This window comes from Pelophylax lessonae (assembly GCF_965119305.1).
Source record: "Pelophylax lessonae genome assembly, chromosome: 3".
In the NCBI taxonomy this organism is placed as follows: domain Eukaryota; kingdom Metazoa; phylum Chordata; class Amphibia; order Anura; family Ranidae; genus Pelophylax; species Pelophylax lessonae.
The window spans coordinates 40,696,237-40,718,657 of NC_138770.1; the positions used below are offsets into that span (position 1 = coordinate 40,696,237).

The 22,421-nt window shown below is 44.8% G+C and overlaps 2 protein-coding genes across 2 annotated transcripts in view; one reads left to right on the plus strand and one right to left on the minus strand.

Annotated features, from left to right (window-relative positions):
- The window catches only part of LOC309550292 (uncharacterized protein), a 979,642-nt gene that overhangs the window by 594,408 nt on the left and 362,813 nt on the right, over nt 1-22,421 (minus strand).
- The window catches only part of LOC309550683 (uncharacterized protein), a 3,164,715-nt gene continuing 3,157,734 nt past the window's right edge, over nt 15,441-22,421 (plus strand). The window contains exon 1 of the mRNA XM_082251018.1: nt 15,441-15,483. The gene's annotated coding sequence lies outside the window, so the exon portion shown is untranslated. The remainder of the gene's footprint in view (nt 15,484-22,421) is intronic.

Below are 22,421 nucleotides of genomic sequence, written 5' to 3' on the forward strand. Positions count from 1 at the left end.
TAATTAAAAACCACTGGTGATTAACCACTTAAGGACCGGGCCTATTTCTGACACATGTCGTTTACAAGTTAAAATCAGTATTTTTTGCTATAAAATGAGGTACACACTTGTATGATATTGGAGGGGGGGGGGGTGCATGCCCACCCTTCTTCCTTTCTGGGCTGGCCAAGCTGCAGATAAGAGTCTGATATGGAGAGGGCCCCATGTTTTCTTTCCTGCATTTTGCAGAGGGTTCCAACTTGAAATCCAAACCAGACCCCATGGTTTACTAAAAACTGAGGGGACCCCACACCATTTTTTTTATGGTTCCCCCTTAATCTGTATATAAGACTTGAGAGGCCAGACAATGACTCACTGGTTGTTAGAACACCGGCAAACATGCCCAATAAGAACCAAACCTAAAGCCCATCATTTCTCTTTAATTTTCATCCCAGCAAGACTGTCAATAGCGTTTAATGTTAACATTTAGATATAAAAGGAGGAGGGATAAACCTCCAAAAGGTATAATCCGTGTTATTATATCTGTGCTACTAAGCCTATAACTGCCAGCTGAACCCCAGACTCTACATAAATCATGTCTGAGTCCATAAACTGTGTCTGCAGCACAGAGAAGGGGGTTTATCTGAGAGGAAAGAAGATTTATGTGCAGGACGGGGGATCAATGACTTTTATCAACCTATTATTGGCTGATATCACTCATCTCTCACCCTACTCTGGACCAATCAGTGTGCAGTACCAGAGCTGAGATAACAGAAGAATATATTATGGCTCACCTGTGCTGATCTCTGTAGGAGTGTTCTCCTCTTTGAATGTCCTCGTCATTCCAAATTCCTCCGTATATTGCTGATCATCCCTCACATACGTCTCTTCTACTTCACCCTCAACTTTCATGTCCATCAGATCTTCCCCCTAAACCAACAGAATGGCAGAAAATAAGATCCACACATCACCTTCACATGTCAGAGTGTTCAATCACTTTATGTTCCAGAACCTCAACTTTACTGGCCTGTTTATGGTGAGGGATGGTGTGACCTTCCTGTGTGGAATCCCGGGAATACAGAGGACGGGGACATCTCTCTGGTGGGTTCCCATTACTGGATCCATCTGTAGGAAACACACACACTGACTGAATACATTGTTTCTATGTGTTTATCAGATGATGGGGGATCTAGGTGGATCCTCCGTACTGCTCTCTCCTTTACAATAAAGTCTCCTCTTACCCGGTGATGTGAGGGGCGGCTGATTCTCCATCATGACGTCCTTGTAGAGATCCTTGTGTCCTTCTAAATACTCCCACTCCTCCATGGAGAAATAGACAGTGACATCCTGACACCTTATAGGAACCTGACACACACAATGATACAGTCACCATCCAGACACATCCCTTGTCTGTTACTGGATAATGTCCCAGAATTCCCAGCACCGCTCACCTCTCCTGTCAGCAGCTCCATCATCTTCTTGATGACTTCTAGAATCTTCTGCATGTTGTCTCTCTCAGGTTTTAGGGAGTCACATGGAGGCACTGTGATGGTCATATGATCACCTGACTTCAGAAGAGGAAAACTCTGTATTCAACAAAAACAATATCATGTCACATTTCCAGAATCCTCCTCACCTCTCTGGTCAGGTCTGTGTTTTATTAATAGAGATAGGAGTGAAGTCATGTGACCTCCCAGAATCCTCCTCACCTCTCCAGTCAGCAGGTAGATGATCTCCAGGGTGAGGTTTAGTATCCTCTCAGTCATGTGACTCCGGTCCTCCTCCATCCTCATTGATGTGGTCATGTGATCTGTGCAGGTTTTCCTGTAGACAGAGAATTATCTGGATTGTATTGGTTGTACAATATTTGAATGGAAATGTAAGGGCTTAATAGGTAGGTTTTCCACAGTGGTAATTGACACGTGCATAAGAAGCGGTTTCCTTCGATTGTCCCAATTTGTAAATAGCTGTTTCTTGGTAAACATTAAAGAGATAGTTTGTTATTGACAGATAATTCCTGTCTCTGTTAACTGGATCAGAAACCTCAGATTGGAGGACTGTGATATCTTAGAGCAGGGGTCTACAAACGATGGCTCTCCAGTTGTTGGGGAACTACAATAATTCTCATCATACCTAGTCATGTCTGTGAATGTCAGAGTTTTACAATCCCTCATGGGACATGTAGTTCCACAACAGCTGGAGGGCTGTAGTTTGGTGATCCCCGTTTTAAGAGTATAAAGGGGAGTTTGCAGGAAGTAGACACAAAATTGGACAACATGACCTTTCATGCAGGAGCTGCTGTATTTCATCCATACCAGAAGCAAAGACTATTAGGCAAATGTTCCTGTATTCTAATAGTTTAATTATTGGCTGAACACCGGCTTTCTGTGTCCTGAGCTCTCTGCCTCCCCTTATTGGACAGTACCCCGTGCTAGTGTACGGCTGCACGAGTGTATGCAGGACCAGTAAAATATCGGGGGGCAGCAGAGGTACATGCTAAGTGGTCCGGATTCCTGCTCTAAAACCTGCTGCCAATGCAGAGCTACACCTGGTGGCCAGCCATATGAATGGTCCTGCCCTGGGGTTCTGGTGAGAGAAAGCAAGGCCCAGAGAGATCAGAAGGGAGGGTGGGGATTGGCTTACAGAGGTTAACAGAGAGAGTTGGGTACAAAGGCGTGGGGGGTTTCTGGGTACAGAGGTAAGCAGAGAGGGGATTTTGGGGTACAGAGGTAAGCAGACAAGAGTTGGGAGTATAGAGATTAGCAGAGAGGGCGTTTTGGGGTAAAGAGGTAAGTGGGGGTTAGGCGAATAGAGGTGAGCAGAGAGGGAGGGTTTGGGGTACAGCGGTGAGCAGAGAGGGGAGTTGGGTTGAAAGGTGAGCGAGGGGGGGGGGTTTAGTGTACAGGAGTGAGCAGACAGGGGGTTGGGGTAAAGAGGTGAGTAGCGGTATGTAGTACAGGGGTGAGTGGGGGGTTAGGGGTATAGAGGTGAGTAGCGGTATGTAGTACAGAGGTGAGTGGGGGGTTAGGGGTATAGAGGTGAGCAGAGAGGGAGGGCCTGGGTACAACTGTGAGCAGACAGGGTGGTTGGCTACAGAGGTGTGCAGAGGGAGGGGGGTTTGGAGTACAGAGGTGAGCAGGGGGGGGGTAGGGGTACAGAGGTGAGTAGAGATTTGTAGTACAGAGGTGAGTGGGGAGTTTGGGGTACAGAGGTGAGCAGAGAGGGGAGGTTTAAAGTACAGAGGTGAGCAGAGAGGGGGGTTGGGGTGTGGAGATGAGCACCCAAAGTGGAGGTTCACATCTGTGCTGCTGTCTGCAGACCAGTCCATTCATTTCAATGGACTTCCCTACCCACAGAAACACAGGAAAGAAGTCCCCAACCATTTTTATTTTTTAAATTACGCTGCACCAAAAACATGCTGCATCTGACAATGTGTGGGGGTACTAATAAGAATTAATGACATCCCCTGTGCATTTGCTAATGAGCAGTGGGTTTGTCTGTGTGTGGGAAATGTGTGCAATTGTGATACGCAGTAATGTTAACGAAGCCTTAAACTGGGGTGCCTGGAGACTGAAAATACTTTTTAAGGGCGCCCTGACTGAAAAAGGTGGAGAAACACTGACCTATAAAAGTACTTCTGTGTCTACGATGGCTGCCCAAATCTCACAGGATTTTGGTATCCAAAAGAAAATGCTGTCTTCCCCAAGATGGAGGTCTGAAGTGCCTAATAGGGAGTAATTTAGCCTTCAACGGGCTTTGGCCAGCCTGATTTGACTTTGGCTCCTTCAGTTTGGTAAAGAAAATTACAGCACTGCACCTGTACCTGCCTACAGGGTTTTCCACCTGTGGGCAGGGCTTATCACCCAAAAAGGGGAACTCCAGACCTTTGCTTGATAATACCCAACTATGCAGACGGAGGCCGGGGTCATGAGAAATCTGCATTAGGTTGGCATCTCCAACTTAGCAGCCAGCATACTTTGTGGCACAATTAATTCTTCATGTTTCATTCACATTACAGCGATATTACACTAGACTAGGGGTCTCCAAGCGTTCGAAACAAAGGGCCAGTTTACTGCCCTTCAAACTTTAGAGGGGCCAGGCTGTGGCCAGTGGGAGTAGAAAATACCCAGCATCAGTGGGAGTAAACATTGCCATAGGCTTGGTGGTCAGTAGGAGTAAAAAAATGTAATCAATGGTGTCAGTGGGAGGAAAAGTGCCCCCTTGTTGTTATCATTTGGAGGAATAGCACTCCCCATCATCGGTGTCAGTGGGAGGAATAGTGCCCCGTTGTTTGTATCAGTTAGAGAAATAGTGCCCCATTGTTTGTATCAGTTAGAGAATAGTGCCCCATTGTTTATATCAGTTAGAGAAATAGTGCCCCATTGTTTGTATCAGTTAGAGAATAGTGCCCCATTGTTTATATCAGTTAGAGAAATAGTGCCCCATTGTTTGTATCAGTTGGGGGAACAGTGTCCTATTGCTGCTATCAGTGGAAGGAAGGGTGTCCCATTATTGGTATCAGTGGAAGGAAGGGTGTCCCATCATTGGTATCAGTGGAAGGAATAGTGCCCCCATCATTGGTATCAGTGGGAGGAATAGTGCCCCCATCATTGGTATCAATGGGAAGAAAAGTGCTCCATTGTTGGTATCAGTAGAAGGAAAAGTGCCCCTTTGTTGGTATCAGTTGGAAGAATTGCGTCCTATCATTGGTGTCAGTGGGAGGAATAGTGCCCCCATCATTGGTATCAATGGGAAGTATAGTGCCCAATTGTTGGTATTAGTTGGAGGAATAGTGCCCCATCATTGGTGTCAGTGGGAGATATAGTGTCCCATTGTTGATATCAGTTGGTGGAATAGTGTCCCATAGTTGGTATCAGTTGGTGGAATAGTGTCTAATAGTTGGTATCAGTTGGTGGAATAGTGCTCCAAGGACTGGATAAAGTGCCACATCCGGCCCGTGGGCCACATATTGGAGACCCCTGCACTAGACCAACTGTACACTTTTTTCCTTACATGATGAAGCACTTGTGAGGGGATCCTGTATCCTGCTCTCCAGCTAAGCTTTGACGCAGCTTGCTCTCAGTGATATGCTGTCGAGGATCCTCTTCACACGGTTTTCCTGTGCCAATGCAGCTGGATGCATAGGGGCTCCGTGTCCTATATCTGGTGTTTGGTACACAGGGGCACCAGCTGCTAGGGATGGAGTCACATCAGATACCCACTCGCTACCAGAGCACACCGTCATCCCTGCCAGTCACAAGGAGCACACACTGGCTGGCAGCTTAAGCACCACAAACTACCAGTTACTAATGGCAACAGCACTTAGGTATACTATTGCAGCATTCTCCACTTTGGTAGAACACATCCCCTGTTGTAAGTCCTCGTTCTTTTGATACATCTACCATACCCTGCACCCCTTTGAGAGATTTATGACCAGGTACTCAGTAACTGAGGAACTTTTACTGAAGGTTCTTGCAAATCCAGAATTACCAGGTCACAGGCTTCCACGGTTCAATGCAGGCATTGTTCAGTTCATTCTAACTAACTAGGCTAATTCAAGCTGATTCACCCTGCCCATGTCATACCTCTTAAGCAAGGAAGACTCCTCCTATCAGTGTCCATGTTCTGGCTTAACTACCCCTACTGGATACCCCCAAAAGGGTGACCACTTGTTCTTAGAAGAGCTACATCTTGCAGTAAAGCTTCCCGCTAGTTCCCATGAGGAAGAGCCTCTTTACATGGCCTTGTCATTATTGCCAAGGGGCCCAGCGCCCCTGAAGGTTACTTCCCCTTGTATTTATGAGCCACAGAGGCAGGACCATGAACACCCGGGAGTAAGCTACCTTAACCCCTTCCTACCTTCCTGGGCAGCATGGTACAAGGAACCTCACTAACGTTGACTTTACACAATACAGTGTTCAACAATGACAAGTAGTGCGCCCCGAAAGCAAGCACTTGCCTAAACATTATTGACTGCTCGGAGCCTGTTGACCATGCTCAAACTCTGCACAGGACATTATGGATGAGAACCAAAATTAATCAACCACAAATTCAACCAACCTTCAAATCCTTAAGATTGGGGTCAAATTTCAGTACAACCCAAATCCAAATCTCATTCCATGGTACAAGAGACTGTTAAGGTGAGAAATAGGGATGCGTTAATGGTTTGGTCTTAACGATCAAACACTTGCCCATTTAGTGGGAGCCAAAAGTCATATATAAAAGCTGTATTTCTATCATTTCTATACATGTACTTGTGGCATCCCCTGGCATTGGACCCCTCCATGTTGAGGGAATGTGGCCTGGTAAGGTTCAGAAAGAGATGGGGGTAAACATGTGTTCCCCCCCCCCTCCCCCCCCTTTCTTGGCCAACCAGGCTGCATGGATTGGATTATGGTCTGGTATGGATTATGTAAGGGTTCCTCATCCACTTTTTTTTTTTTTTTTTGCATGAGGTACCCTCGTTAAATTAACAAAAAAGGCAGCCAGCAAAGTTTAACACAATATTGCTCAGCGCTGAGATAAAATGAAACATTGTATCATTTGGTTCTTTTAGATCTAAGGGATGAACTTTGGCCTGCATATGAGGTCAGTTGAACCACTTATAGACTAAAGCCCCATACACACATACCGATTGTCGGCCGTAAATATTCGGCCGACGACCGATTGTAGGCTTGTTAGTATGATGCTTCCGACAGCCGACAGCGCACTTTCGGCCGAAAAGAATCTGATGTGCATGCTTTAAAATTTTTGTAGGCCAACACCAGAGCGGCCGATTGTTCGCCAGTCAGTACAGAATTCGGCCGACAAACAGCAGATTTGCAAGACTGGGCATGCTCAGAAAAGACAAAACACACAGAAAGTTAACCATCACATGACATCACTTCTGCAGTCGGCTGCTGTTGGCCGACAAAATTCATGTGCAGTCTTTTGCAGTTTTCAACAGACACGACAGCCCTGGACAAAAGACGGCCGATCGTTCGGCACGTGTGTACAGGGCTTTAGCCTTTTTCTGACATTTTTTCGCTCACAAGTTAAAATCTGTATTTGTGCTAGAAAATTACTTAGAACCCCCAAACATTATATTTTATTTTTTTATCAGAGACCCTATAGCAGTGAGGATGAACCTTGGCATCCCAGATGTTTTTGAACTACATTTCCCATGATGCTCAATTACCCTGCAGAGTGCATAAGCATCATGGGAAATGTAGTTCCAAAACATCTGGGGTGCCAAGGTTCGCCATCACTGCCCGATAGAAAAAAAAGGCGGTCGTTGCAATCTTTTATGTCACAGCGTCTTTCAAAAGCAATTTTTTGGTAAAAAATACACTTTAATAAAAAGGAACTAAACGGTAACAGTTGGCCCAATTTTTTTGTATAATGTGGAGGATGATGTTACGCTGAGAATCGTGATCTTTATTCTAAGCAAAAAAAATTGTGATCCTCGTTTTATCCAGAATCGCGCAGCTCTAATTTTTTTTTAAAGGTTTTTGCATTGGTACATGTTCTCTGGCGCAGTCCCCACCCCTCCATACTAATTTCTTGATACCCCCTTTCCCATTAGATCAGAAAATGGGCATTTTTATTTGACAAATTGGGATCCCATTGATATCAGTAGGGTTTGGGTTTGGCATGCAAACGTATTTGAAGTTCACCGGACAACATTTAGGACAGTTCATCTCATCTCCAGTGAGAAGGTGACACATCTCCAACATGAAGAGAATGTTCCGGCCCCCGAAAGTGGGGAAATCTTCTGCCCCTGAAGGGGTTAATCTAGGTTTCCACACTATATATGTGTGTATCATCATCTGCTGGAGATAAAAGACGTCACAGTGACTATGGAGGAAGAGGACGGACATGACGGGGGGTTACTGGGTGTAAATGTAAGCTCTAACGAGCAGGGCTCTCTGATTCCTCCTGTTTTGAATTGTATTGTAACTGTATTGTCTTCCCCCACACTGTAAAGCGCTGCGCAAACTGTTGGCGCAATATAAATCCTGTATAATAATAATAATAAGATCTTATTACCTCCTCTGCTGCCACTTCCAGTAATGTCTTCGCTCTACTTACGCCCGACTCACCTCTCACCCAGAACTTCCAATATATACCTGACATCACTTCCTGTCTCTACCTGACATCACTTCCTGTCTGTATTCCATTGAAATTTCCTGTCTGAGTAGAAGTGAGATTACCACCTTGTGGAGCTCAGAGGAACTGCAGCCCCAAAATACATCTCATAGTGTGAACACGGCCTTGTCATTATTGCCAAGTGGCCTAGATTATTATTATTATTGTTATATAGGATTTATATGGGGCCAACAGTTTGCCCAGCACTTTACAATATGAGGGAAGACAATACAGTTACAATACTATTCAATACAGGAGGAATTAGAGGGCCCTGCTCGTTAGAGCTCACAATCTAGAAGGGAGGATGCTGCAGGACAGTCCCAGGATTTTGACTACTGTCCCAGCTTGTCCTCATTTTACAGGTTCCAGGACTCTGTACAGAGAGTCAGTGAGGTGATGACAGTTGGAACACTCTCCGGGTTCCATCACCCAGCACTGCAATTATAGCAGACTGTTGGGAGCAGTGATCTCCTTTCAGACAGTGAAAGTGTAACTCCAACATCAGCAGAGAGGCAGCGGGAGTGTGTGATCAGGTATCACCACTGACCACCAACGCTGGGCTGGGATTACATTTTGGGGTTGATTTACTAGACAAATAGACTGTGCACTTTGCAAAGGGCAGTTGCTCTCTGCAAGAGTAGTTGCTCCAGAGCTTAGTAAATGAGGTGAAGCTTCACTTTGCAAAGAATACCCAATCACATGCAAGGAAAATGAAAAAATAAAAACAGCATTTTATTGGCAGGGCAACCAGACAGTTATCAGACCCAAGCAGCGGAGCAACAAAGCAATTAAAACCAAATAAATAAAAATGCAGCCCCAAAGGTTAGGAATAATTAATATAAAAAATATTAATCAATCAATAATTAGGTTAAAAAAAGGATATCGTGAATAAATTCAGTGCATAGAATTTGCAAAGTGCACAAAATTCATGAGGTGAGATGAGGTGATATTAAGTTTTGAGATAATTTTTCATGTTTTTTTTTTCTCTTCCTCTCTCCTCTCCTCCCCTCCCCCCCCTCTCTTCTTCTCCCATTCTCTCCTTTTCTCTTTTTTTGTTTTATTTTTGGGATCTATTGGAATGCCGGTTACTGCATACTCAGCTAAAGGCAGTTAGAAATCAAGGCTATTGGAACTATCATCTGGGGAAGAGCCTTGTTTAGTCCAAGTTCTAGCGTTCATCTGTGAATAGGATGTATAGCCAGAGGGTCCTGTTCCCCTCCTTGTTCTCCTGCGGGAGAGGGGTTATAGACCCAGCGGGGTTTTTTTGTTTTTTTTTCTCCTCTCTCTCTCTCTCTCTCTCAGTCAGTCAGGAAATATTATGGATGCAATGAGGTTATTGAATATTATCAGTTCAAATATGGATTAATAGTATAACATACTTGCCAACTGTCCCGTTTTTACCGGGATAGTCCAGGCAAATAGGAGCCTGTCCCGGGTAATTTACATTGTCCCGGTAATGTACTTATTTACACTTTGTACTTTATTTATATATACATATTACATTTTTTGTATGGTCACACCTGAGCACATTTCACACTTTAGAACTGCAGGGAATTGTGATGAGAATTTTAAACTTTAGGCAGAAGTAGTGCAACTGAATGGGAGAATTATTCCAACTCTGCTACTGTGGCCTCAAATTCCCTTTTCAATTTCCTGTAATTCTCTCTTTATTGAGTAGACCCTATAATCTGATGATAAGTAGGCGGAGATTAATTATGTGGAGTGGGCGGAGCTTCAGGGAAGTGGGTGTGGTAAGTAATTGATAGCTGTGCTGCAAAGTGCCCCTGGAAATTTTTTTCAAATGTTGGCAACTATGGTATAAATGTCTTCAAAAATCAGTCTACTATTTTGGAACATTAGGGATATTAAGGACCCTACAAAGAGGCGAGCCATGTTTGAAACTTTGTCACAGTAGGATTTGTCAATAGTATGTTTGCAGGAGACTCATTTGACCAAGGATAGTATATCTCTTTTGAAATATAAGTTTTTCTCTACTAAATGTCACTGGGTGTACTCGGTATATGCCAAGGGCACAAGTATATTGATATCTTCTAAATTACAATTCACCTGCAGGCATGTGTCTATAGATCCATTAGGGAGATATGTCTTATTGGTATGTGAAGTTTTTTCTACACAATGTATTTTAGGGTCGATATATATATTCCCCCTCCATACAGTGGTGAGGTGCTACGAATAGTGGATCATTAATACTCGGATTATCCCCTGTTATTGATTGGTGATTTTAATAATGTTAGTAACCCAAGTATGGATAGATACCGGAGTATTGTGCAAACAGAAACCCCATTTTATAGACCTTATAGAGAGCTAGGATTGTATGATATTTGGCGTTTACTTAATCCAATGGTTCGCGCATATTCATGCTGCTCTAGTACCTTTCATACTTTATCCAAGATAGATATGATTTTGGGCACAGATACTGTAAGAGGTTACCATGGGCCTCAAAAGTTCGATATCTGACTAGGGGGCTTTTGGATCATTCTCCTGTCTTAATTATGCTTGATAAGATTAAACCATATATTAGGCCCATTTGGAGGGTTCAGGCATCTTGGCTGTGGGATGTTAATGGGGAAGATTTAATCAATAAGACTTTGACTGAATTCTTTCAGGAAAATACTGGGTCCGCCTCCCTGCACACTGTGGGATACAATGAAAGCTTTCCTTAGAGGAATTTTACCTAAATTCATTAGTATACATAGAGGAGCGGCCCGGGAAAGGGAAAATATTTTGACCGAGGAAGTCCAAAAAAAAGAAGCCTTATATATTAATAATCCTACTTCTTCTAATAGATCTGCTTGGAAGGACATCCAGCCACTTTATAGGCGTGCAATTTTGGATAGAGATAATCGTTCTGGCTTCCCTAATGAGTTAAGGAGTTTGGAGGAAGGTGAGAAAACTGGATTTTTAACTTACCTTTTCTCTTAAGTTCATTGACGGACGCAGTTCCTGGTGCATATCAGCAGGGTTATACTGCCCCTTACAGGAGTAGGACACTAGACAGAAAAAAAGTTCTGGCTACACCTATGGGCATTCCCAGAGGGTATTCCCTCTCTCTTCCTGCATAGGATGTCAGTTTTGTATCAAAGCAGTGTCAGAGAAGTAATACCAACCCAACTCAAAATAGAGGGGCGGGTACTGCGTTCGTCAATGAACTTAAGAGAAAAAGATTTTGCGGTAAGTCAAAAATCCAGTTTTCTCTTTCGTTCATTGATGGGTGCAGTCTCTGATGCATATCAGTAGGGACGTCCCAAAGCAGTGCTATAAAATGAGGGGTGGGAACAGCAGAAAGAAAACAAGTCCCCAAGGCTATACATAGCCAACCAGGCAACATAGGACTCATCAGAACAACAAGATGAGGTCCACCTGAAACAAACAGGAAACACCCTCAAGGGAGACTAAGAAACTCCTTAAACAGCAGCCTGCAAAACTTTGCGGCCAAAAGAGCAAATCAACCTTATAAAATTTGGTAAAAGTGTGCACAGACGACCAGACCTGAAGCACAGATGCCTGGTGGCGAAAAGCCCAGGAAGCACTAAGCGCCGAAGTAGAATGCACCTTAACAGGGAAAGGAGGAACCTGACCCTTAATCGGATAAGCCTGCACCACCTGTCTGTCTGATCCTTCTGGAAATAGTCGCTGCAGACGCAGGCAGCCCTTTCTTAGGGCCATCCATGAGTACAAAGAACAAATCTGACTTCCGAAAAGACTCAGTAGTCGCCAAGTACACCCTGATTGCCCGAACCATATCCAGAGTATGCAGTGCAAATTCCTTAGGATGTTTTGGCTTATGACACAAAGAGGCTAACACAGTGTTCACATTAAAGTGAAAACTGGAAACTACCTTCGGAAGGAAGGACGGATCCAGACGAAGTACCACTTTATCCCTGTGAACCACCAGGTAGAGAGAACGACAGGACAACACCGCCAGTTCCAACACCCTGCATGCAGAAGTGATAGCCACCAAAAGGGCCACCTTCTGAGATAAGGTAAGCAGGGGAACCTCCCGAATACTTTATAAGGGAGGTTTCTGGAGAACCGACAGCATCAAATTAAGGTCCCAAGGTGGCAACAGAGGTCGCACCGGAGGTACCAAGTGTCGCAACCCCTGGATGAAGTAACGCACCAGGGAATGGGTGGCCAATGGCCTTTGGAAGAAAATTGCCAAGGCTGAAACCTGACCCTTGATAGTACTCAAGGCCAGCTTTTGATCAACTCTCTGTTGAAGGAAAGCCAAAATCCAAGCCACTGAGTAAGAGCGAGGGAGAACCCCAAGAGACTCGCACCACGCAATGTACGACTTCCACGAACAATGATGAATCTTCCTAGAAGTTGCTTTTCTCACTTTAAGCAGAGTGGGAATCACTGAAGCAGACAAACCCCTGTCCTTCAGCACCTGGCTTTCAACAGCCAAGCCATCAAAGCCAGCAACCGCAAAGTGAGCGAACCAAGCTCGGCGAGGCCAGTCTGGAGCCACAAGAATGACCGGAATCCCTTCCGCCTTGATCCTTCACACCTATAAAGTTATACTATTAAAAGGTTGTGTTTAATAAAAAATTATTTATTTGATACCTCCATCCCGGTTAACATATAAAATAGTATTTACCAATGTCCAAGTGTGCATTGGAAGAAAAGGGAGGGCTTAGTGGGACACCTATAAAGTTACTGGATGTCCTTCCAAGCAAATCTATTAGAAGAAGTAGGATTAATAATATATAAGGCTTCTTTTTTTTGGACTTCCTCGGTCAAAATATTTTCCCTTTACCGGGCCGCTCCTCTATGTATACTAATAAATTTAGGTAAAATTCCTCTAAGGAAAGCTTTCATTGTATCCCACACAGTGTGCAGGGAGGCGGACCCAGTATTATCCTGAAATAATTCAGTCAAAGTCTTATTGATTATATCTTTCTCATTAACATCCCACAGCCAAGATGCCTGAACCCTCCAAATTGGCCTAATATACGGTTTAACCATATCAAGCATAATTAAGACAGGAGAATGATCTGAAAGCCCCCTAGTCAGATATCAAACTTCCAAGGCCCATGGTAACGTCATATCTGTGCCCAAAATCATATCTATCTTGGATAAAGTATGAAAGGTACTAGAGAAGCATAAGTATGCGTGAGCCATTGGATTAAGTAAACGCCAAATATCATACCGCCTACTCCTTCCGATGCTTCAACCTTTTCCTGGCCTCCTCCCTTAATTATATTCACATCAATTATTGCCGCCATCTCATTTAACAAATCATGCCTTGTTGCAGAGACTTTTGTAATTTGTACATTTATCACAGAGTTTATTTGACGTGGAACGTCTTCTGATTGTGTAAGCCCCTCACCTGCTCCTGCCGCTTCTGCCCGAAAGGGTGTCCATGCGAAGCATTCCAGTCTCTCAGACACCACTCTGTTTTCATCTCTGGTCTTCCCTGTCGTCTCCGCAATGCGAGGGGCATCATTATCAGTCGATGGGATTTCCGCGTCTAAACCTCCTGCCGCCTTTTGTTTCTTCCCCATCGCCCTCGTCAGTGGGGTTTTATAGAGAGGGAAATTCAATCCATCCCTTTACCTTCACTTTACCCCCTTTTTTACAGAGGCCACACTATTCAAGCTGCACAACTGATCAGGGAGTTTCAGGGAATTTCGGGAAGTTTCAGGGGTTTTCGGTTTACACTGTGCACTCAGCTGAGCTCACACAGCCTGGTGAAGTTCATAAACTCATAAACTCTTAGTGCAAAATTTACAGTTCACAATTCATAGAGCACAGTACATAGAGCATAGAAGAGCTCAGCCACCTCTCAGCTCTTAGAACTCTCAACTTCAGCCCCCAGTAGCCCCCGACAGTTCTCAGCTTTAGCCCCAGTCCCGATTCTCTCTCCAACTCTCTCTCCCCCTCCGTGCTCCCCGCCCTCCCATCCTCAGGTTCTTCTGCCGCCACTCTGTCCTCCACCCGTTCTCTCCGTCCTATACCGCTCCTCATGCCGCCCGTAATGCACCCCCCCCCCCCCGCACAGCGAACATACTACTGCCAGTCAGCTGATCGTAGCAACAGGTAGTCGGCAGGAGCTCCATGAGTGGGAACCTCTCACATGCTCACCAAGTCACGCCTTTCCTCAAGTCTATTTATGGACTTTTTAGTATGAGTTTTGTGCACTTTGTCACATTTATGCACTGAATTTATTCACGATATCCTTTTTTTTTTTACCTAGTTATTGATTGGTTAATATTTGGTTCTTAACCTTTGGGGCTGCATTTTTATTTATTTGGTTTTAATTGCTTTGTTGCTCCGCTGCTTGGGTCTGATAACTGGCAGGTTGCCCTGCCAATAAAATGCTGTTTTTTTTTTTTTTTTAATTTTCCTTGCATGTGATTGGGTATTCTTTGCAAAGTGAAGCTTCACCTCATTTCATAGTTGCCAACATTTAATAAAAATTTCCAGGGACACTTTGCAGCACAGCTATAAATTACCACACCCACTTCCCTGAAGCTCCGCCCACTCTGCATCTTGCCTACTTATATTATAGAGTCTACTCAATAAAGAGAGAATTACAGGAAATTAAAAAGGGAATTTCAAACTTAAGGTCACAGTAGCAGAGTTGGAATAATTCTCCCATTCAGCTGCACTACTTCTGCATAACATTTATGGGCAGCCTGATTAACAGGCGCTTCCAGGGACAATATAAATTACCTGGGACAGGCTCCTTTTTGCAGGGACTGTCCCAAGAAAAAAAGGGACAGTTGGCAAGTATGCCACATTTACTAAGCTCTGGATTAACTGCACTTGCAGAGAGCAACTGCCCTTTGCAAAGTGCACAGTCTGTTTGTCTAGTAAATCAACCCCAAAATGTAATCCCAGCCCAGCATTGGGGGTCAGTGGTGATACTTACCTGATCACACACTCCCGCTGCCTCTCTGCTGATGTCGGAGTTCTACTCTCACTGTCAGAAAGGAGATCACTGCTCCCAACAGTCTGCTATAATTGCAGTGCCGGGTGATGGAACCCCGAGAGTGTTCCAGCAGTCATCACCTCACTGACTCTCTGTACAGAGTCCTGGAACCTGTAAAATGAGGACAAGCTGGGACAGTAGTCAAAATCCTGGGACTGTCCTGCAGCATGTGGGGCACTTGGCAATAATGACAAGGCCGTGTTCCCACTATGAGATGTATTTTGGGGCTGCAGTTCCTCTGAGCTCCACAAGGTGGTGATCTCACTTCTATTGAGACTGGAAATTTCAATGGAATACAGACAGGAAGTGATGTCAGGTAGAGACAGGAAGTGATGTCAGGTATAAATTGGAAGTTCTGGGTGAGAGGTGAGTTGGGAGGAAGTAGAGAGAAGACATTGCTGGAAGTGGCAGCAGAAGAGGTAATAAGATCTTATTTTCTATTTACACCCAGTAACCCCCCCCCCCCCGTCATGTCCGTCCTCTTCCTCCATAGTCACTGTGACGTCTTTTATCTCCAGCAGATGATGATACACACATATATAGTGTGGAAACCTAGATTAACCCCTTCAGAGTCAGAACATTTCCCCACTTACGGGGCCGGAACATTCTCTTCATTGTGGAGATGTGTCACCTTCTCACTGGAGATGAGATGAACTGTCCTAAATGTTGTCCGGTGTAACGTTAGAAAACCATACCCCGTGAGAAATCCATACCCACGTCACTTCCTGTGAGGAACAGCTGAGTAGCGTAGCAGTGCGCATGCTCACAGCCCCAGATACGTAATTGAACAGCTGAGGAGCTTACTAGTGCGCATGCACGGAGGGTATGAAATTATCACGGCAGTGTGTGTAACGTTACACCGCATCAGCTGTTGCGGCGGTTACATTAAAACAGCTCGGTTGCAATATGAGTCATCTCCGCTCCTATCCCTGTCACTTCCCTGATCTTGGCTAGTAAATATAAAAGTGGCGGCGGGTGTATGAAATCTAAATGAATGGAGATCTCGGCTCCGTGATTTATCTTTCCATACACCCGCCGCCGCTTTTATATTTACTAGCCCAGATCAGGGAAGTGACAGGAATAGGAGCGGAGATGACTCATTGCAGCCGAGCTGTTTTAATGTAAACGCCGCAACAGCTGAGGCGGTGTAACGTTACACACACTGCCGTGAAAAATCCATACCCTCCGAGCATCCGCACTAGTCAGCTCCTCAGCTGTTCAATGACGTAGGTGCACCGGAAGTGGGTATGGATTTTTTATGGGTATGGTTTTTTCACGGAACACCGGTGAACTTAAAATAGGTTTGCATACCAAAATTAGTAGCAAAAAGGGGGGAGGTTTGGGACTTTAGATGAGGCGCCTGGCATACCAAACCCAAACCCTACTGATATCAATATTAATGGGATCCCATTTTGTCAAATAAAAATGCCCATTTTCTGATCTAATGGGAAAGGGGGTATCAAGAAATTAGTATGGAGGGGTGGGGACTGCGCCAGAGAACATGTACCGATGCAAACACCTTTAAAAAAAAATTAGAGCTGCACGATTCTGGATAAACCGAGAATCACAATTTTTTGCTAAGAATAAAGATCACGATTCTCGGCGTAACATCATCCTTCACATTATACATGTAGCACCCTACAGGTAGGTGCTAGGTAAATGTATGGTGGGCCTTGTCTGCCTAACAGCAGGGCCATGATTGCTTTTTGGTTAGGGTGTCATGGCTTCCAAGCAATGTTAATTTTGTCGACTAAAACTCAAATGGCATTTTAGTCAAAAGACTATAACTAAAACTAAATCGAAATTTGCTGCCAAAATTAACACTGGTGCATGCTCAAAGCTTAATACCATAAATAATAACATTAATACCATAAATAATAACATATTAGATTTTTCTAGATTTTATATATATATATATATATATAATGTTTGGGGGTTCTAAGTAATTTTCTAGCAAAAAATACTGATTTTAACTTGTGAGCGACAAATGTCAGAAAAAGGCTTAGTCTATAAGTGATTCAACTGACCTCATATACAGACCGAAGTTCATCCCTTTGACCTAAAAGAACCAAATGATACAATGTTTCATTTTAACTCAGCGCTAAGCAATATTGTGTTAAACTTTGCTGGCTGCCTTTTTTATTTTAATGAGGGTACCTCGAAAGTGGATGAGGAAACCTTACAAAATTCATACCAGACCATAATCCAATCCATGCAGCCTGGTTGGCCCAGAAAGGGGGCGGGGGGGTGGGAACACATGTTTACCCCCGATTCTTTATGAACCATAACAACATGGAGGGGGGCCATGCCAGGGGATGCCACAAGTACATGTATAGAAATGGTAGAAATGCAGCTTCTATATATGACTTTTGGCTCCCACCAAATGGGCAAGTGTTTTGGTCGTTAAGGCCATACCGTTAACGCATCCCTATTTCTCACCTTAACAGTCTCTTCTACCATGGAATGAGATTTGGATTTGGGTTGTACTGAAATTTGACCCAATCTTAAGGATTTGAAGGTTGGTTAAATTTGTGGTTGATTAATTTTGGTTCTCATCCATAATGTCCTGTGCAGAGTTTGAGCATGGTCAACAGGCTCCGAGCAGTCAATAACGGGAAGAGGTGTTTAGGCAAGTGCTTGCTTTCGGGGCGCACTACATGTCATTGTATAACACTGTATTGTGTAAAGTCAACGTTAGTGAGGTTCTTTGTACCATGCTGCCCAGGGAAGTAGGAAGGGGTAAGGTAGCTTACTCCCGGGTAGTCATGGTCCTGCCTATGTGGCTCATAAATACAAGGGGAAGTAACCTTCAGGGGCGCTGGGCCCCTTGGCAATAATGACAAGGCCATGTAAAGAGGCTCTTCCTCATGGGAACTAGCGGGAAGCTTTACTGCAAGATGTAGCTCTTCTAAGAACATGTGGTCAGTCTTTTGGGGGTATCCAGTAGGGGTAGTTAAGCCAGAATATGGACACTGATAGGAGGAGTCTTCCTTGCTTAAGATGTATGACATGGGCAGGGTGAATTAGCTTGAATTAGCCTAGTTAGTTAGAATGAACTGAACAATGCCTGCATTGAACCGTGGAAGCCTGTGAACTGGTAATTCTGGATTTGCAAGAACCTTCAGTAAAAGTTCCTCAGTTACTGAGTACCTGGACAAAAATCTCTTAAAGTGGTGCAGGTATGGTAGATGTATCAAAAGAACGAGGACTTACAACAGGGGATGTGTTCTACCAAAGTGGAGAATGCTACAAGAGTAGAACTAAGTGCTGTTGCCATTAGTAACTGGTAGTGTGCGGTGTTTGAGCTGCCACCCAGTGTGTGCTCATTGTGACTGGCAGGGATGATGGTGTGCTCTGGTAGCAAATGGGTATCTGATGTGACGTCTGGGTATGGGTATCTGATGTGACGTAACACTATTCCTCCAACTGATATAAACAATGGAGCACTATTCCTCCAACTAATACAAACAATGGGGCCCTATTCCTCCCACTGACACCAATGATGGGGGTGCTATTCCTCCAAATGATACCAACAAGGGGGCACTTTTCCTCCAACTGACACCAATGATTACATTTTTTTACTCCTACTGACCACCAAGCCTATGGCATTGTTTACTCCCACTGATGCTAGGTATTTTCTACTCCCACTGGCCACAGCCTGGTCCCTCTAAAGTGGAAAACCCTGTAGGCAGGTACAGGTGCAGTGCTGTGATTTTCTTTACCAAACTGAAGGAGCCAAAGCCAAATCAGGGTGACCAGAGCCCGTTGAAGGCTAAATTACTCCCTATTAGGCACTTCAGACCTCCATCTTGGGGAAGACAGCATTTTCTTTTGGATACCAAAATCCTGGGAGATTTGGGCAGCCATTGTGGACACAGAAGTGCTTACATAGTTCAGTGTTTCTCCACCTTTTTCCAGTCAGGGCGCCCTTAAAAAGTATTTTCAGTCTCAAGGCACCCCAGTTTAAGGCTTCGTTCACATTACTGCGTATTAAAATTGCACACAGACAAACCCGCTGCTCTTTAGCAAATGCACAGGGGATGTCACAAAATCTTATTAGTACCCCCACACATTGTCAGATGCAGCATGTTTTCGGTGCAGCGTAATTTAAAAAAGAAAAATGGTCGCGGAATTCTTTCTCTGTGTTTCTGTGGGTAGGGAAGCGCATTGAAATGAATGGACTGGCCTACACATAGCAGCTCAGATGTGAACACTTTGGGGTGCTCATCTCCACACCCCAACCCCCCTCTCTGCTCACCTCTGTACTTTAAACCTCCCCTTTCTGCTCACCTCTGTACCTCAAACCCCCCTCTCTGCTCACCTCTGTACCCCAAACTCACCCCTGCACGACAAACCTCTACTCACCTCTGTACCACACCCCCCCCCCCCGATCACCTCTGTACTCCAAACCCTCCTCCCTCTGCTCACCTCTGTATCCAACCCCCCTATATGCTCATGGCTGTACCCAGGCCTCCTACTCTGCTCACCTCTATACCCCAAACCCTGCCTCTCTGCTCACCTCTATACTCCTAACCCCCCACTCACCTCTTTACCCCAAAACCCCCTCTCTGCTAATTTCTATACCCCCAACTCCTGTCTGCTCACCTCTGTACCCCAAAATCCTCTCTGCTCACCTCTGTACCCAGAAACCCCCCTGTTGGCACGCCTTTGTACCCATCTCTCTCTTATAATCTCTGTAAGCCAATCCCCACCCTCCTTTCTGATCTTTCTGGGTCTTGTTTCCTCTCACCAGAGCCCCAGGGCAGGACCATTCATATGGCTGGCTGCCAGGTGTAGCTCTGCATTGGCGGCAGGTTTCAGAGCTGGAGCCCGGACCACTTAGCGTGTACCTATGCTGCCCCCCGATATCTTACTGGTCTCGCATACACTCATGCAGCCGTGCACTGGCACAGGGTACTGTCCAATACGGGGAGGCAGAGAGCTCAAGACACAGAAAGCCACTGTTCAGCCAGAAACTCCAACTTGCCGAGAACTCTGACCACTTCAGTTCCGTTGACTCTACACCAGGAATATGTGGAGATTTCGACCACTTTGTGTTTTCACAGAACACCGGCAGCGCCTATACACTCTGGCACACGCTATAATGAGTGGACATTGTTAGTCTGCCCGCTAGTTGTCGCCAAGTTAAAGGTGGCCATGTTGTTGGTTACTAGCTACTGGACTAAAAAATGTCCACTCAATATAGTGTATACCGGAGTGTATATGCTGCCACCTGTTCTGTGAAAACACCAAGTGGTCGAAATCTCCAATTATTCCTTGAGAAGAGTCACTGGAAGTAACGTGGTTGGAGCTCTCGGCAAGTTGAAGTTTTCGTCAGAACAATGCTTTCCACTGCTCATTATTGCATGCACTGTCGGCTGTGAGCTTCTGCTGTGGCAAATGTACAGTCCAACAGAGAGAGAGAGTTTAGTCAAGTCTGACAATTCTTTCTTAACCAGGATACCGTGGCACCCCTGATGACCTCAGGCTTCACCCCAGGGAGCTTCAGCAGGATAGGGAAAAAATCCCTCTCTTGGGAGAGAATATGTGTAAGAGAAAAGAACCAGACGAGGTGGGACAGTGCAGGTTTCACTTAAAGGGATCAATTTGATTTGCCTCATAATTCACTTGTTGTCAGCCTGTGCCTCTCTGCCTGCATGTGATTATCACAAACAGCGCCATTCCACTAATCAGTCATGGTCTTGAAGTAAACCAATAATGGTGGAGGAAGTGAATAAGTCTGCCCCTTCACAGTAGACAGCAGAGCACCATCATCAACCAGGATCTGGTGTCCATTGCATCTACACTGCTGACAGTAAACTTGTGGCAGCAACTTGGGCACTACCTGTATCTGGAACAACATGGAACTCCACCACAGAGTACAGTGTGAGCAGAGCATGGGGGGAAGAATTCTGCAGCAACAACAGTCCCGTCCTTTTCCCTCTTCATCTTCAGTTGCTGCATCATACACAGGGCTTTTTTTGTCAGAGAATAAGAGCAGGAACTCCCAACACACCCTACCCATGGGGGAGAGTAGGGATGTGGAGCATTGTGTGTGCCAAATAAAATGGTGGCTGTGGCCAAATTGCACAAACTTTTCACTGGTAATTGCATGCCACAAACATTTTGGTGCTTCCCCCTTTTGGTCCTGTCCCCTTCTCCATCCAATAGGGGCTGGGTCAAGGGGGCATGGGGTGCTGGGGTGGTCACAGTTTCCCATCTTCACCCTAAACACTGGTTCACCTGGCACTGGTTACAAACATATACAGTAGCACAGATCTAGCAATTTGGCACTATGCATGTGAGATAATAACAATAGGACAGAGACCCTTCTGTCCCCAGACTTTAGATATATACAGAAGGTGCAATAATTAAACTATTAGAATACAGTAACATTTGCCTATTAGTCTTTGCTTCTGGTCTGGATGAAATACAGCAGCTCCTGCAAGAAAGGTCATGTTGTCCAATTTTGTGTCTACTTCCTGCAAACTCCCCTTTATACTGTTAAGACGGGGATCTCCAAACTACAACCCTCTAGCTGTTGTGGAACTACATGTCCCATGAGGGATTGTAAAACTCTGACATTCACAGACATTCACAGACATGACTAGGTATGATGTGAATTGTAGTTCCCGAACAAATGGAGGGCCATAGTTTGTAGACCCCTGCTCTAAGATATCACAGTCCTCCAATCTGAGGTTTCTGATCCAGTTAGCAGTGACAAAAATAACCTGTCTATAACCAATTATCTCTGTAATGTTTACCAAGCAACAGCTATTTACAAATTGGGACCATAGAAGGAAACCGCTTCTTATGCACATGCCAATTACCCCCGGTTGAAGACCTACCTATTAACCCCTTACATTCCCATCCTAATATTGTACAACCAATACAATCCAGATAATTCTCTGTCTACAGGAAAACCTGCACAGATCACATGACCACACCAATGAGGATGGAGGAGGGCCGAAGTCACATGACTGAGAGGATATTAAACCTCACCCTGGAGATCATCTACCTGCTGACCGGAGAGGTGAGGAGGATCCTGGGAGGTCACATGACATCACTCCTATCTCTATTAATAAAAAACAGACCTGACTGGAGAGGTAAGAAGGATTCTGGGAATATGACATGATATTGTTTTTGTTGAATACAGAGATTTCCTCTTCTGAAGTCTGGAGGTCATATGACCATCATAGTGCCTCCATGTGACTCCCTAAAACCTGGGAGACACAACATGCAGAAGATTCTAGAAGTCACCAAGAAGATGATGGAGCTGCTGACAGGAGAGGTGAGCGGTGCTGGGAATTCTGGGACATTATCCAGTAACAGACAAGGGATGTGTCTGGATGGTGAC